Source organism: Ciconia boyciana, chromosome 2, assembly GCF_034638445.1.
Source record: "Ciconia boyciana chromosome 2, ASM3463844v1, whole genome shotgun sequence".
Taxonomy (NCBI): domain Eukaryota; kingdom Metazoa; phylum Chordata; class Aves; order Ciconiiformes; family Ciconiidae; genus Ciconia; species Ciconia boyciana.
In genome coordinates this window covers 30072932-30086936 of record NC_132935.1, presented here as the reverse complement: position 1 = coordinate 30086936, position 14005 = coordinate 30072932, and the positions used below count along the sequence as shown (strand labels likewise).

The 14005-nt window shown below is 36.1% G+C and overlaps 1 protein-coding gene across 3 annotated transcripts in view; it reads left to right on the top strand.

Annotated features, from left to right (window-relative positions):
• The window catches only part of ATP6V0D2 (ATPase H+ transporting V0 subunit d2), a 69267-nt gene that overhangs the window by 17107 nt on the left and 38155 nt on the right, over positions 1-14005 (top strand). The window contains exon 4 of one of the 3 annotated variants that reach the window (XR_012040814.1): positions 1466-1614. The exons of the other annotated variants lie outside the window; for them this stretch is intronic. The gene's annotated coding sequence lies outside the window, so the exon portion shown is untranslated. Of the gene's footprint in view, positions 1-1465; positions 1615-14005 lie in introns of those variants that run through there. 3 annotated transcript variants of the gene reach the window in all.

Here is a 14005-nt window from a genome sequence, read left to right as displayed (position 1 = left end):
GGGAAGCAAAAGAAGAAACAGAGGAAATGATGCTGGGTTCAGCATTGCTGCAGGACCTAACGAAGGAACCTTAAGACTCCAAATTAGCTATGAAAGTGTTGAAACAGACGTAAATCCACCAAATTTGTGTACTTGTCTTTTGTCAATGGTTTATTTTTAGCCACTCTAAACATATATTAAGTCTCAAAGAGATATGGTTGACAATTAGTTGCTAACAGGAACATATTTATCATGGGAAAAAAGGGTCTGAAGAGGACCGACTCTATGAAAAAACTTAATGAGAAATTTTGGCTCTTATATGCAGAGAATTATCAACTACTGCTTAGATCTTGCTCCAAAATTTGGTGACATTCAAAAGTACTGGATTACTTTTCTTAGAGGAGTATATGTATATTCAGTTGAAAGGAGCATGGGACGGCCCGCATAATAAATCTCTAAAGTCTTGGATATGTTGGGCAGGCGGTTCTAAAAAAATACATAATTTTTTCACTTTACCCCACCATATGCTATTTTAAATACTTCACGCACTGCATACTTTCTTGAAAATGTGCCAAATGCAGAAACTAAAATAATGATGTTCTCCAAATTAAGTCTGTTGTATTTATGCATCCCAGCTGAATGCAATCAAGAGTTCACATCCTGTAAAAGATAAAGCTACTTATACAGCATATGATGTGACAAATACTTCTTGTCATGGTAGAGGGACTTGAGACATCACCATCAGTCAGTTCAGCTTATTTTTCCCACGGTGGTTGAAGTGAACCTGATCTACTTCATTTTGGAAGAAGGTGCTCAGTCATTTACTGCCTTGTACTTGAGCTTCAGTATTCACTTGCTGAAGGGGCAATACCTTCCATCTGAGGCTACAACAATACTTTAAGTCAATTTGTCTAGTTTAACTTATAATCACACTTTAAACTAAATGGAAACAACAGATAGATAAGTCCTGTGAGAGAAAAGGTTTGACATTTAGATGATGGCTACATTCAAATTACAGAATTATAGCATTATCTGTCTGATACCCATTTCTGAAGGAGATTTTATGGTCTATAAAAGGATAAAATTCAACCTGTGACCTCTTTAGAAGCTGAACTGTGTTTATTCCCCCCCCCCCCCCCCCCCGTTTTCTTATATGTTTTTATGTACTCAACATTTCTCTCAATATCCTAACCTGAAAAGTATATATAATGTGATTAAAATTTACAACAGGGGAGAAAAGGAAAAAACCCACCATTAACATTTCTACATATACAGTTTAATCTGAAAAAAAGTTGGAGGCATTTTTTCTTGGCTCAGAGAACTAAACCAAGAATAAGCTCAACTGACAGATGATTTTTGCTTGTTTTGTGGCAAAAAAACCCCACTTTTTTTAATTGATAAAGAATTTAGAAGTCATTGAAGTTGCAACATGAACTGCAAACATCAATGAAGTGTAAAGCCATTTTTTTCTCTTACTTATCTGCAGGATGTTTGTTACAGCCATAAAACACTTTGCAGCTCTTGACACATGAAGAACTTTCCCGTATGACCTGATAAGCCAAATTACTTATCTCCAAGATTCTTTGGATAAAAGTTCCTAGTATGTTGATGGGTATAGGAAATAGTTCATTACCCTATTGATAGACACAAAAAAAGTGATTGTTTTGTCAAAATTAATAAATGGACTACAAATAAAACTGCAAGTCAGAGACAGTTATATTGGTATACTCCTCATATGAAAAAATAAAGATATTTGGAAATACATTTCAATATTATTGTTACTCACAGTTTGGATTTGAGAATAAAATCACTGAAGATGCTGACTGGGAGAGATTTGCAAGGAAGTCCCTTGAAATATGAAGGGGAATGAGACTTTTTAAAAAATTCCTTTTACCTTTTTTTTTACAAATGCCATTCCTCACCAGTGAGGGAAAGAATATTCAGTGTGCTTTCCATAATGACACAATAGGTTGTTCTGGAGTCACACAACTCCAGGGCTGGGAACAACTGTGTCACAGCAGACAGAAAGAATAAATGCATTGTTACACCTTGGAGAACAGTATACTTAATGACTGTCTTTCTGCTGATTTCCAGGCTTAGCTTGTTTAAGATCAAAATTAATCTATGAAAGGCTACATATTCCCTTTATTCAAAGGGGAAAATAATAGAGAAAAGTTCACTTACAAAGATATCTGATCTACTTCTTCTCCAATATGCACCTTCAGATGTTGCCTACCAACAAAGATATGCATAACACAGCCCACAGCAGTGATAGTTTTGAAAACTTGGGACAATTATAAATAAGCCTTTCTAAAAAATTTCCTTTGCGGATGAACTGAAGCAACCAGTGCCACTGTCATTCCATTCCCACGGTCAAAATCATACCATCCTTTGTTGGGTCTTTTCTCCCAGTATCTCAAAGCCTTTACAGGCTGCTTGCATCCTACAGCCTTTCAGAAGGATTATGGAGGTAATTAGGAGCTCTATGTTCATTTGGTTTCAGATATAGATACATGTTTCTCATGTATGTGTCTAACTTCTTCAGCAAAATGAAGAAATTAAACCAAAAAAAAAAAAGAAGGAAACACCCCCAAAAAACTACTGTGTTCCCTACATCCAGGATATAGGATCTCACTGCTTTTCAACAGCTAACAAAACATAAGAAATAAAAACCAGATGAAAGCCCGTAGTATATCATTCCTTGGCATCTGTTAAAATCCAGGAAGAAATTACTATAGCTGAAAACTAGATACTAAAGTCAGAATTTTATCTGATCAAAGACTGGTTGTTGCTACTGCCTACACCTGACATTGAAGCAATTCTTTAGAATAGTTTGGGTGACAAACTCCATTCAGTCAAGCTCAAAGACACAGACATTTTATATATTCCTGCTTTCTGCCTCATACACCATTGGGGTACACAACTATGTTGCTCTTTTTGCATTATTCCTTCCTTTGCATCCCCCAAGAATCAGGTAAAAAAACATTGTAAGTGAAAGAGAACATCCATGATTGGGAAACTTAGTATGAAATTACTGTAGAAGTGGTCTCATAGAAAACGAGATGTTCTTCCAACAACTCTGATGAAAAAGGAGAAAAACTATCTTCATCATGTTTCTAAAAAGCTGCTGAATAGTTTTGCACCACATGTTCCTCTTTAGTAGAATAAAACTCTCTTCCAAACTTTTCTAGCACATAACGTTCTACCCTCAGAGAAATCTACTTCTGCTTTCCAAAAAATGTAAGTAGCAAATTGAAATGTCACATTGAAAAGTTACTAAGAACTATTTTAAACATCCCAGCCTGAAAAGCAGTGCAGCATTTATTGAGTGCGTGTTCAATATAAAATGAAATCTATTGAAAGCATATTTTGGTGGTCACACAAAAAGCTCCAGCCCTTCCTTCTGAGAAGGCAGAAACACAAGTGGAAAGTTTTTAAGCATTTATGGTAGGTAAATTTTTTTAACAAGAATGCTACCATTGATTGTCATGGTCCCAAGACTGGAAGAGCAATAGGACCGCTTAGGGGTCCACTTTGGAACTCTGGCAACCAAAAGGGTTGTGCAACAACACGGTGGTATCAAGAAGTAGCTGTTAATCTGAACACTGACTCTTGTTTCAGTTGCCAAAAAAGGCATCAGAAGCGCAACGTACTGAGAGGTTCAACAATGGCACACTGAAAGCAGCAAAGCCTCAGGTAGCCTTGCGAGTCTGCAAGGAAAAAGGGACCAAGAACAGAAAATGAAGAGAATGGCAGGGAACAAATATGAGTAGAAAAAAAGGAAAATTTCTGGAAGAAAAAACAAATCAAAACTAGCAATGTGATTAGCCCTACCCTTTCCTATCCATGTCTGAATCTAACACATCACGTTTTCATCCCTATTTCCTTTTATAGACACACACATCATGTTGTTGATTATATCCCACGGTAGGTGATGCACCACAAATCTATCCAGTTTCTAACTAACTTCATCTCTGAGATTCAGTTTCTCCCCTGGTTTTGGTGATGCGTCATAGTAACCTTGGCTACAGGGCAGCTATTGATTTGAAATACAAATACAGTGTGAGAGAATTTCACTGCACAACAGGGTTATTGTAACTGATCTGAACAGCCCCTGTTTCAGCAGCAAATGCAGAACCCAAGTATCTGATCACCTTGTTATATGTTTTGCACTGCAGTTTGATTTCTTCTTGTATTTGTCCATGAACTTACAACTAAGATATAAAAACCAGAATGTACATGCAACAAACTATTCTATTAGTGTGGCACAAACACAGTACTACAAAACTGTACCACCAGAATGATGTCTTTGTGCAGTGCTGAAGAAAAAAGAATGGTATAAAAAATCACAAGACCTACAAAGAAAAAAATTGCCACCAATGCCACCACTGCAGTTGTTGCCCAACATGGACAGAACTTCTTAGCACCATCCATGTTCTGCAACTTAGTTCATCCCACCTACTACCATAATGACTGATGTGCAGATATTTTTCTCCAACATTTTTATTACTTCATTTTAACTTAATCGTAATAATAGTTCTCCCTGCTAGTAAGACTGTGCTGCTGATTAAAGACAGAGCTTTGAGTTAAAAATTTGGTTCAGATGAATTATTTCTTTTGAACAAAAAATTGCCTGGACACAAAGTCATTTTGCAGCATGCCTATGATTTTTAAAATATTATTAAATACTGCTATTTAATTATGTTTCTACACTTTTTCACTAGCATGGGTTGTGGAATAGTCTATTCATTGCAAACTTCATGTAGAAATAACTTTTTTTACAGCTGAGTGTTATTATATAGTCATTTGTACTTCAGTGGAGTGGAGGGAGGATGCAAAATCATATTCAATCAAAGCAAAAGCATCCTACCTAAATTTGAATAATGAGCAAAGACGCAGCGCAGCAGTGAGTCATGCCCATGGGAACCTGTGTCTCCCCCTGCCCGCAATCCCTTCCAGGCATGAGCAGCTTTCCCCTGTGTGCTCCTCGCAGTCCTCTCTGTCTGGCTCCTTACAAATACGGACGCCTTTCCAGCCGGCCACCTGTGGTAGCAGTAATGCCAGTAGAAGTGGAGCAGCATCCAGGAGGATTTGTACATATGTACCCCTATGTGGTGTCTTCCTCCTTAAGCAATACTCTGGCTGCGCTTCTTGGATCAACGAGACTTGGTGCTGTGGGGAATTGAATTTTCATTAATTTTCTCTTCATGATGTAGCACTCATGGTTTGGGCACAATTTTTCAATAAATTGTACAGATGAAAGGATAGTCACTCATATAGCATATCAAAGCAATCACAATATTATAAAAAAAAAAAATCATACACTTCCTCACATTTCATTCCCCATGTTCTTTTCTCCAAAAGAAGTTTAAAAGCTGATATGAACCCTTTCAAATGTCTGTGAATTCTTCCAAAATTACTTTTGTAATTTCCTCCTTGGAGATCAATTCTGAATTGAACCATGTACACAGACCTGACTTTAAAAACATATGTTCAAAGTCTTTGTTACAGAAGTGAGAAAGGTAGAAGTAAGTATTTGTCAAATAACAAACCCAAATGTTGGTTACTTCTCAGCCAAGTGACTGCTCTATCTGTCAGGCTATACAGTCAGCTCCTGTCACCAATGCCAAAAAATACTTTCTATCGGATCCCGAGCAATAAAACCCTCATCTGACAAATGCTGACAAGGCCAGTTACCTGAAAAGGGAGATCCCAAGGAAACTGCACTCTGCTGGAAGTGTATCCTTCATAGCAGAGCACCGGGCTGGGGAGGTAAAGTCTTAAATTTACCCCAACACAAATGGGCAGAGCTCTTTAGTAGTCAAGTTCTCCAAACCAGGAGCAATTCATACTTTAGGAATAGTGAATCTCAGTCACGAATTTCACATCCATCGAAAAGGCTACATATATTTCTGAGTGAGTCCTGGACTTAATGAGTGAATATTTTGAAATATTATTGCAATAATTTTCTCTTTTTTAAAAATTTAATTTATTCTGGTGAATGATTGTTTTAGTACCTATGAATAAGAAAATTGTGTAAATTTATGTTATTGTGAAATTTTAATAATTTAATATGACATATTGTACATCCCTGTCATTGTTAAAGAAGGTGCTGCTTTTCCGCTGTTGAAAAAATGGGGACACAGACTCCACGTTCTTATTTGCATGATAAGGACTTTATATTATGTATGTAAAATAACTTCCACAGGAATACATATTTAATTTGCTACATTACTAAGTACATTACAATTAATGGAAATTACACATTAAAATATTAGTGCAACTTGCTAAAACTTCAATGACTTGCTTACAAATTGCCTTTTCTTTTTTAATGCAACGAAACATAAAACCACAGGATAAACTTACATTCCCACTTCTTCCCATTTTACTGGATCCTTTCAATGTGTTTCTTTGCCTAAGACTGTGAAGTCATAACTGGAAGATGTATTTTTATAGAATAAAATTTGTTTGCAGCAGATATGTTAGCAAGTCTTGGAATGCATTACATTTAAATGCCCAACACTTCCAACAGCAAAAAAAGAGATGTGGCACTGTACACTCCGTGATTTCACACTAACCACAAGCATCTGGCTGGACTTCTGTAGGAGAGGAGGCTCAGACAAATTCTCACTCTTTTTCTTCCCTCCCCACATATTTTATGTTTTAGATTCACTAAATGAATTTGGTTTGAATGTACTCCCCCGGATCATCTTGCTGCCCTTCCCACAGCAGCAAATCTTTGTGCTAACTTCATACCGAGAAGTATGATTACAGTTTCTAGGCCAGGTAAGAGGAGAGAGGCAGAGGAGAGGAATCCAGACTTACTGTTATCAAATAAAACCACAGATCCGAACCCCACTGGTACTTTGGAAATCCTTAGTCAGTTTGAATCCAAAGAGAGAAATGTAAATGAGTTTAGGCTTAAAAAATACTCTTTAACTGCTTGCTCATGTTCTGTCAGTTAACCCAGTTACTCAAATTTGAAAGATAAAAGTGTTCAGACATTATAGCTGAGGCTTTAAAATATTTTCATCAGTGGCCTTATTTTATTTCACTTTGAGTTCACGTTTAATTGACTTATTTCACTGTGAAAAGGACTCTAAATGAAATGCTGAGCATGTATGAACAGATAATATTTTAATATGAAATACAATTTTAATATAATAATAATATTGAAAACAAATTTAAATAAAAATATTATGAACACACAGAATAACCTTTGCTGTAAAAACCTATTTTTCTTGCTATAGCAAAATAAAATTTTGTATCAACAAAAGGCCACTGAGAAGGCCTTATACTTTTATACAAACTTACTTACACACAAAGTGTTTTCTGAGGAAAATTTGAAAGTTGAAGTAATGTTTCCATAATGGAAAAATATAGTCTACTACATTCAGAGCAGTATGGGAAATACCAGCAGCAAGAAACTGGAGCTGGGGTTATGCCAAATTATTTGGTTGCAGTAATATGAGTATGCCCTAAAGCCTACTCTGTGAATGAAGGATTTTTCATCACACTTATATGATGTAGGAGGTAAAAGAATTTTGATAAAATTATTTCTATCAAAACAATTTGGACATGGATCTTGATTTTCATGTACATTTGGGAACTGACAACGTCCAGGTGCAGACTTCAGTGGTTCTGCACATCTGGTGCCCTCTGCTTTGAGCAATAAATTGTAACATTTGGCCTTCAGGTACAATTACTAAACCTACTGCCTACACTAATGAAAGTGATCTCTTTATACTTTGAACTGCATGATCAGCCAAGCAATGACATACAGCTGTCTTAATGGAAAACCATTTTAGGAGATATGAATTAACATGGAGGATTGAATGATAAATAAAAAAGACTGACAGATAACAGAATATATTCAAAAGGCTTCATATATTCAAAATTCAGTCAAGAATTTTATCATCGGTCATCACAGTTTCAAAGGTGTTTACTCTAAACTACATTAATAATGAAAAACAACAAATATTAAGTATATATCCTGCCTATCTATAGGCATCACTTTGCAAAGCCAGACACCCACAGGAGAGTAAGAGCTGCAACATCATGCTGTAGACAGGAAGATCCTGCAAACATCTTGGTGAGGAGCTCGTATTCTACAATGAGTCTGGGCTTCCATTCTAAAACTTATTTAGAAGCTCCAGTTCTGATTCAAATAACCGGGTTGTTTCCACAATGGGATATAAACAGTGGAGTGTGAGAACTCTCTCTGAGGACTTTGTAATTCACAAACTTAAAAACATTTTTAATACACACTGCAAATACATTTATGTTTTGAACTTCTCTCCATCCCAAAGTGATACTCTGTCTTGCCTATCTCATGCTTGTCTCAGGCAGTTTTTAAACACTTGCAAAAGGATTTTTTCAAATATTCAAAATATCTGAAGTACTTTGTTTTTTATAGAGCTAGGATCACTGGCATGCTGCATGGTAACATGTTGAATAGCTTTTATCTCACTTTTGATGGAAGAGCAAATAACACTTTTATGCAATTTAGTTTGTACACCAGTATTTTGAAGTACCAGACAGTAACTGGAACCAGTGTATTATGAATCCTAAACAGTTTATCAATTCACTAGTTGGACTGGAGATACCATTATTATTTTGTTATCATGTCTGCTTTCTCTTCACACATTTGTAATGAGCCAGTTGTTCATATTAGCTATTAATATTCTTAAATTAGGATAATGTGTTAAAAATGTGTATATGCTCATGTCCCTAAAACCATGTATTGTGCTCATAAAAAGAATCCCACTTAATTGTGATAACAAACCTTTTGAATTCACGTGCAAGGAAATGATTTTGAGAAGTTACTCAAAAGATCTACTATCACTATGTCCTTCATATTAAAGTAATCACAATGAAAACCATATATTCTATAAACACATGCATATTTAGCAGTTAGATTATGTAAAATGGCTTATAATAAATAAAACGAATAACTAATAATATTTAACAAAGGTGATTACGAGTCTTTGTTAATTAAATTTTGCAAACTGTTATGTCCACTAATGAGCCCACAAGCTGATTTAGTAGAATTAGTCCTTTGTATTCAGTAGAGTAATATATCCCTCTTTGTATTGCAAGCACAAAAGAGAAGTGTCATCAGGGAGCTGCCTGCCTGCACACACAAACACACTCTATAGAAATTGCCATGTTATTGGAAGCATGGAGGAATGTCACTAGGAAAACACAGGAAACCCAAGCCAAGATTTGACATAGCTAAATTCAATTATCAGACATTTTCATTCAGATTTGAGAGCGGTATTTCAAAAGCCACTGTCTTGTTACTGCCTGTTAAAAGCCCCTATGGCATTCTTTATGATTATTAGTGAAACAGAAATTAAATGGCAACTGACCCGTACAGTGTTCACTGGAGTCACATGTTTCAGAGACCTAGATACTGCCTCTGCATCACTGTGTGATGAACAGCACGTACATTCCCACTAAGGATCTGCTTTGCAGTGCCAGTATAGCTGAACGAAGGAAATTTGATGAAACTTCTTAAACTGATGCTACACTAAGAATGAATGTTCTTGTTTTCTGTTTTAAACTATATATGATTGGTTTGTAAGCTTCTGTTCAATAAAAAACAAATGAAGATGTCTCAGTAATGTTTAATAGAAATAAATTAATTAATACAGAAGCCAGAAAGATTCAAAATGCCTCTTAAAAGAAGACATAGGAAATATTGCCATTAAGTAGGTATACATTGACTATCTCAAATATTGAAAAAACATAGCTATGCACTCTTTAACACGCAAAAGGAACAGCAACATCCTAATGCCAGACAACATAAATCTGCTAAAAGGATTATGCAGGAAGACTATTGTTTCTTGGGCAGAACATCCTGAATTACTGTTTGTCAAAAAATACCTCAGTGCCACCCATAGCTTTTAACACAAAGTCAAACTGATGGCAAATTGTGAATGATATCAACCACTTTCTCTGTTTTCAGCAGCAACCTATACACTGCTAGCACTAATTTCCTACTGTTCTGGTTCAGGCAGCAATCTGCCCTTTTGCAGCAATCTAGAAGACCAGAAAAAGAAGTCTGCTCTTTGAAGATGCCCAGAAATTGAATTGTTAGTTATAATCCTTTCTAATATTTTTAACTTGTTGAGTATGTTTAACTGATTGAGTGTGTTAAAGACAGCCAAAGGTTATTGCTATTCTACATATATTACTTCTGCCTAAATATATGCTGCCACATAATGTATGTCATAAGTATTAATTTCATCCAGGCTTTCCAAATCATCTTTTTTTGTATAAGATATGAAAAGTAGGTTATAATTTCCTCATTTCTTAACGCTCTCTAATAAATCAGATTTGAAAACATTCTGTTACAAGCATTTGAGGACCACTTGGTATCTTTTCTTCTTCTCCTTTAGCAGAAAAATGGTATCCCATCACACATAGACCAAGCACACACACAGTGGATCTGGGAAGAATTAGTCTCCAGCCATTAGTTTCTAGCTGTAACAGTAGCTCAAAACTTTGCATGGTTGTTTTATATAACAAAATGTATAAAAGTCCTGTTTCCTAATACGCTCCTGTGCGGCCTGCAGAACTAGTGCCTGCACAGCTCCGGTATCAACTATATTTTCCCAATACCATCCCTTTGCAGGGCCATGTTTTTCACCAGCAGAGAAACATTCGCTACTGCTTCTCCACACACAACCTAGAGAACTCTTTTTGAAAGCACCTCCTCTGCTTCCAGAGATGTTCTTTTCTGCAGAGCTGAGTTCTGCACTTGCCACTGCAGAACCAACCACAGGCTAAGCCTTTCCTAAAGGTTTCTTTGTCACAATAGAAAAGGAACACATAGGAACCAAAATCAGATATCTGTTAGTGAAGGGCCCGCCAGCAGCTTGAAAAGCAGTTGAACACCGGTCAGGCATAAGGCACTTCCATTAAAACTTTGTGAAGACCCTATTCAAAGTCTCTCTGCAAGGAAGCCCAATATTGCCATTGTTCAGCAGGATTTAACATTTTTCTCTGTTAGGCTAGATGAGGGAGATGGAAATTGGACCTCCCTACACCAGACAAGCTCCAGTGAAGACTGTCTTCCTTTGTTACCATCAAACTTTCCAAAATGAAGTGAACCTAAAATATAACAGCATCTTTATGCAGACAAATGAGAGTCTGGCCATTGAATTTTCATTCATAGAGGCTTGTCCAAATAATAACCCTCTGTCTGCAGTCACTTTCTTATGAACAACATAATTTAAGATGATTTCGGGAGCAGAAAATTAAATCATTCACAGAGGATAGATCTTCTAATAACAAGAGACTTTTATCTCACAGGCAGCAGTGTTGTCAGTACTTGGGCATAATTAGGACTAGAAATTGGTAATTTTGCTGTAAAGCAGCTTACTGAACAACAGAGACTATTTAAAACAGACTTCAGTTAAAATCTTTAATATTGACTCAGATTGTTTACTTGAAAACTTCCACATAGCTATGTGACATTTTGCTTTGCTAAATATTAACATGCACAGAGTTTAAGTTAAGTCTTGTTTTCTAACGAGTCACTTGCCCTTTGGATTTTGGATCCATAGTTATTCATATCCCCTTAGCTGACTGGTGGTGGAAACAAATTTATCTTCTGGGATTTTGGAAAATGTAATCATCTAATGGAATGTTTAATGCAAAACACAATCCTCTCTTAACCTAAATTGTAGGGGAAGATAGTGTGGGAAGCTAGCATTTTTAGTAAAATAACTGAGTACCATAAAAAGCCCATAGAAGTGTGAACGAAACATAATAAACAAAATATATTAAGTGATGGAAAGGTCAAAGTTAAAATTAACATTTGAAAGTAAGAAACGTCAAAGCAACACTAAGTCAGCATTTCCCTCTAAAATGCATGTCTCCTATCCTTTTTCTTTTAAAGATGAAGGAAACAATATATACGTAATCTACCATACAACTATATACTGTGTTTGGTATGAAATTTTTAAATTTCTGTTACCAGTCATGATGCTTTATCATCCCACAAGCCTTTTACTTCATTTCATAAAAACTTCATTCTCATCAAGACTCATTAGCTATAAATGACTTTGAAATTTCCTTTAAATCCTTTCCCTCATCATGGTTCCATTAAAGGTATTGCATAGTGTCCCACAAGCTTATCTTGTAAGTGGTTCACAGGCTATTTAGAAATATTTAGAATATGCAAGTTTCTGGGCAGTCCCTCCTGAAGAGTTTACTGATCTCCTCACACAGAGAGAGATTGACCTAACAATACAATTACATCATCCATATTACTCCTATTTCCTAGTTTTTATGACTTGCTTTATCTTCTGATCAGCTATAACAAAAAAGAACAGTAATCACCTAATTTTCCTTTCCTAGTTCTTTTTCCTTGCCAGATATTTACTGTCTTTTAACTCACTGTTATATATAAGTAAAACAAAAAGAGGGCTATTTGTTATGTTCTGAAGCAAAGTGTGGAGCATGGTAGCAAGCTTAGGTGAAATAAAAACAAACCACAAAGAATAACTGCATGACTGTTGCATTTCATCATTTCCTTAGAGCTCCTTCCACTGGAGAAGTTACTTTAGATGATACACCAACCAAGTCAAAATTTGTCTAAAAATAATCAGAAGGATTCATTGATAAGGAACATCAAAGACTATGTTAAGGATGCACAGGCCTTCATCCAAGCTCCATGTCAAAATTCAGCAAAATTCATGAACTACTGGAAGCTCTGGAACAAATCATATGGTAGTGACTGGACCAGTACTCAAATGATCTGTGTATCTCCCAAGAATCATGTTATTTTCCAGTTATCAGGGGGAATACATACACTGACCCTTTACTCACTCCCATAATATGAAATAAGCAGGAGATTAGAGATGGACAACCAGTTTTCTTCAGATGGTTCATTTTTTGTTCCACCTGGAAATTTTGTCTGAGCAGAAAAATAAAAGGATTTCATTTGTTGCGAAAGCCAGACATTCCAGACTGGAGCAGTTTCTCTGATGGTGCTACAAAATTACCGAAAATCTTAGATGAACAGCCATTCATAGACCTGTGTTGATTCTGCATCCCAGGCTCAGATTTCTCTGGACCCACTGAACATCCATCACTTGTATATAAGCACTAAGTCCAACACACATAGAATGTATCAGATTCTGCTGGCAGTTTATGTGCAGTTTTTCTGACATATACAGGATGTGCTGGATCCACTCTCCTTGTCCTACATGGTATGTATACCTACATTTCCATCCGATGTCTTGTGTAGGAGTCCAGTGGATGATCAGAGACATATTAAAGGAGAAGAAACCTGGAGAGGCTGCTGTGTAGGAAAACTCATGTAAGGCAGTAAAACTTTTGACCTTATAAAAGGCAAAGGTAATATAGGAAAATATTAACACTACTCCTTTCTCTTGAAAAGCACTTTTCAAATACTGATCTCTGATCCTTCTTTAAATTGTGCTTTTTGACATACTAGTCTGGGAGAGGAATTTGGCCATTTGGCCATTTACTGACATTTCTTTCGTGATTTTTATTTATCTACTAGCCTGGGATCCAAAGGTATGCAAAAAATATTTTGTTGAAGGTTAAACTGATTTCATATAAATTACATGGATTTTAGTATTTCATTATCTTCCTCGGTGAATGACATTTCAACACTTACAGAAACTAGTAATTCTTTTGTATTTTTAACGATGTACATCATAGGATATGACAGTCATAGAATGTGATGGTACATGACCGTCATGTACGTATATCATAGGATTTTGACATTTGTAAATTGTAGTTTCTGTTGCTGCAATAACATAAAGCCAAGTATTTAAACAAAGCATGAAACGCCAACTTCTTGAAGTTTTATCTGTAAACTGTAGTCATGACATCACGGAATCCTTTAGGTTGGAATAGACTTCTGGAGACTATCTATTCTGAAACCCTGCTTAAAGCAGAGCCAATCCTGACATTAGATCAAGTTGTTCCAGCTGAGTTTTTAAAATCTCCAAGGATGGTGTAACAGGGGAGTTGGGTAGGGTAA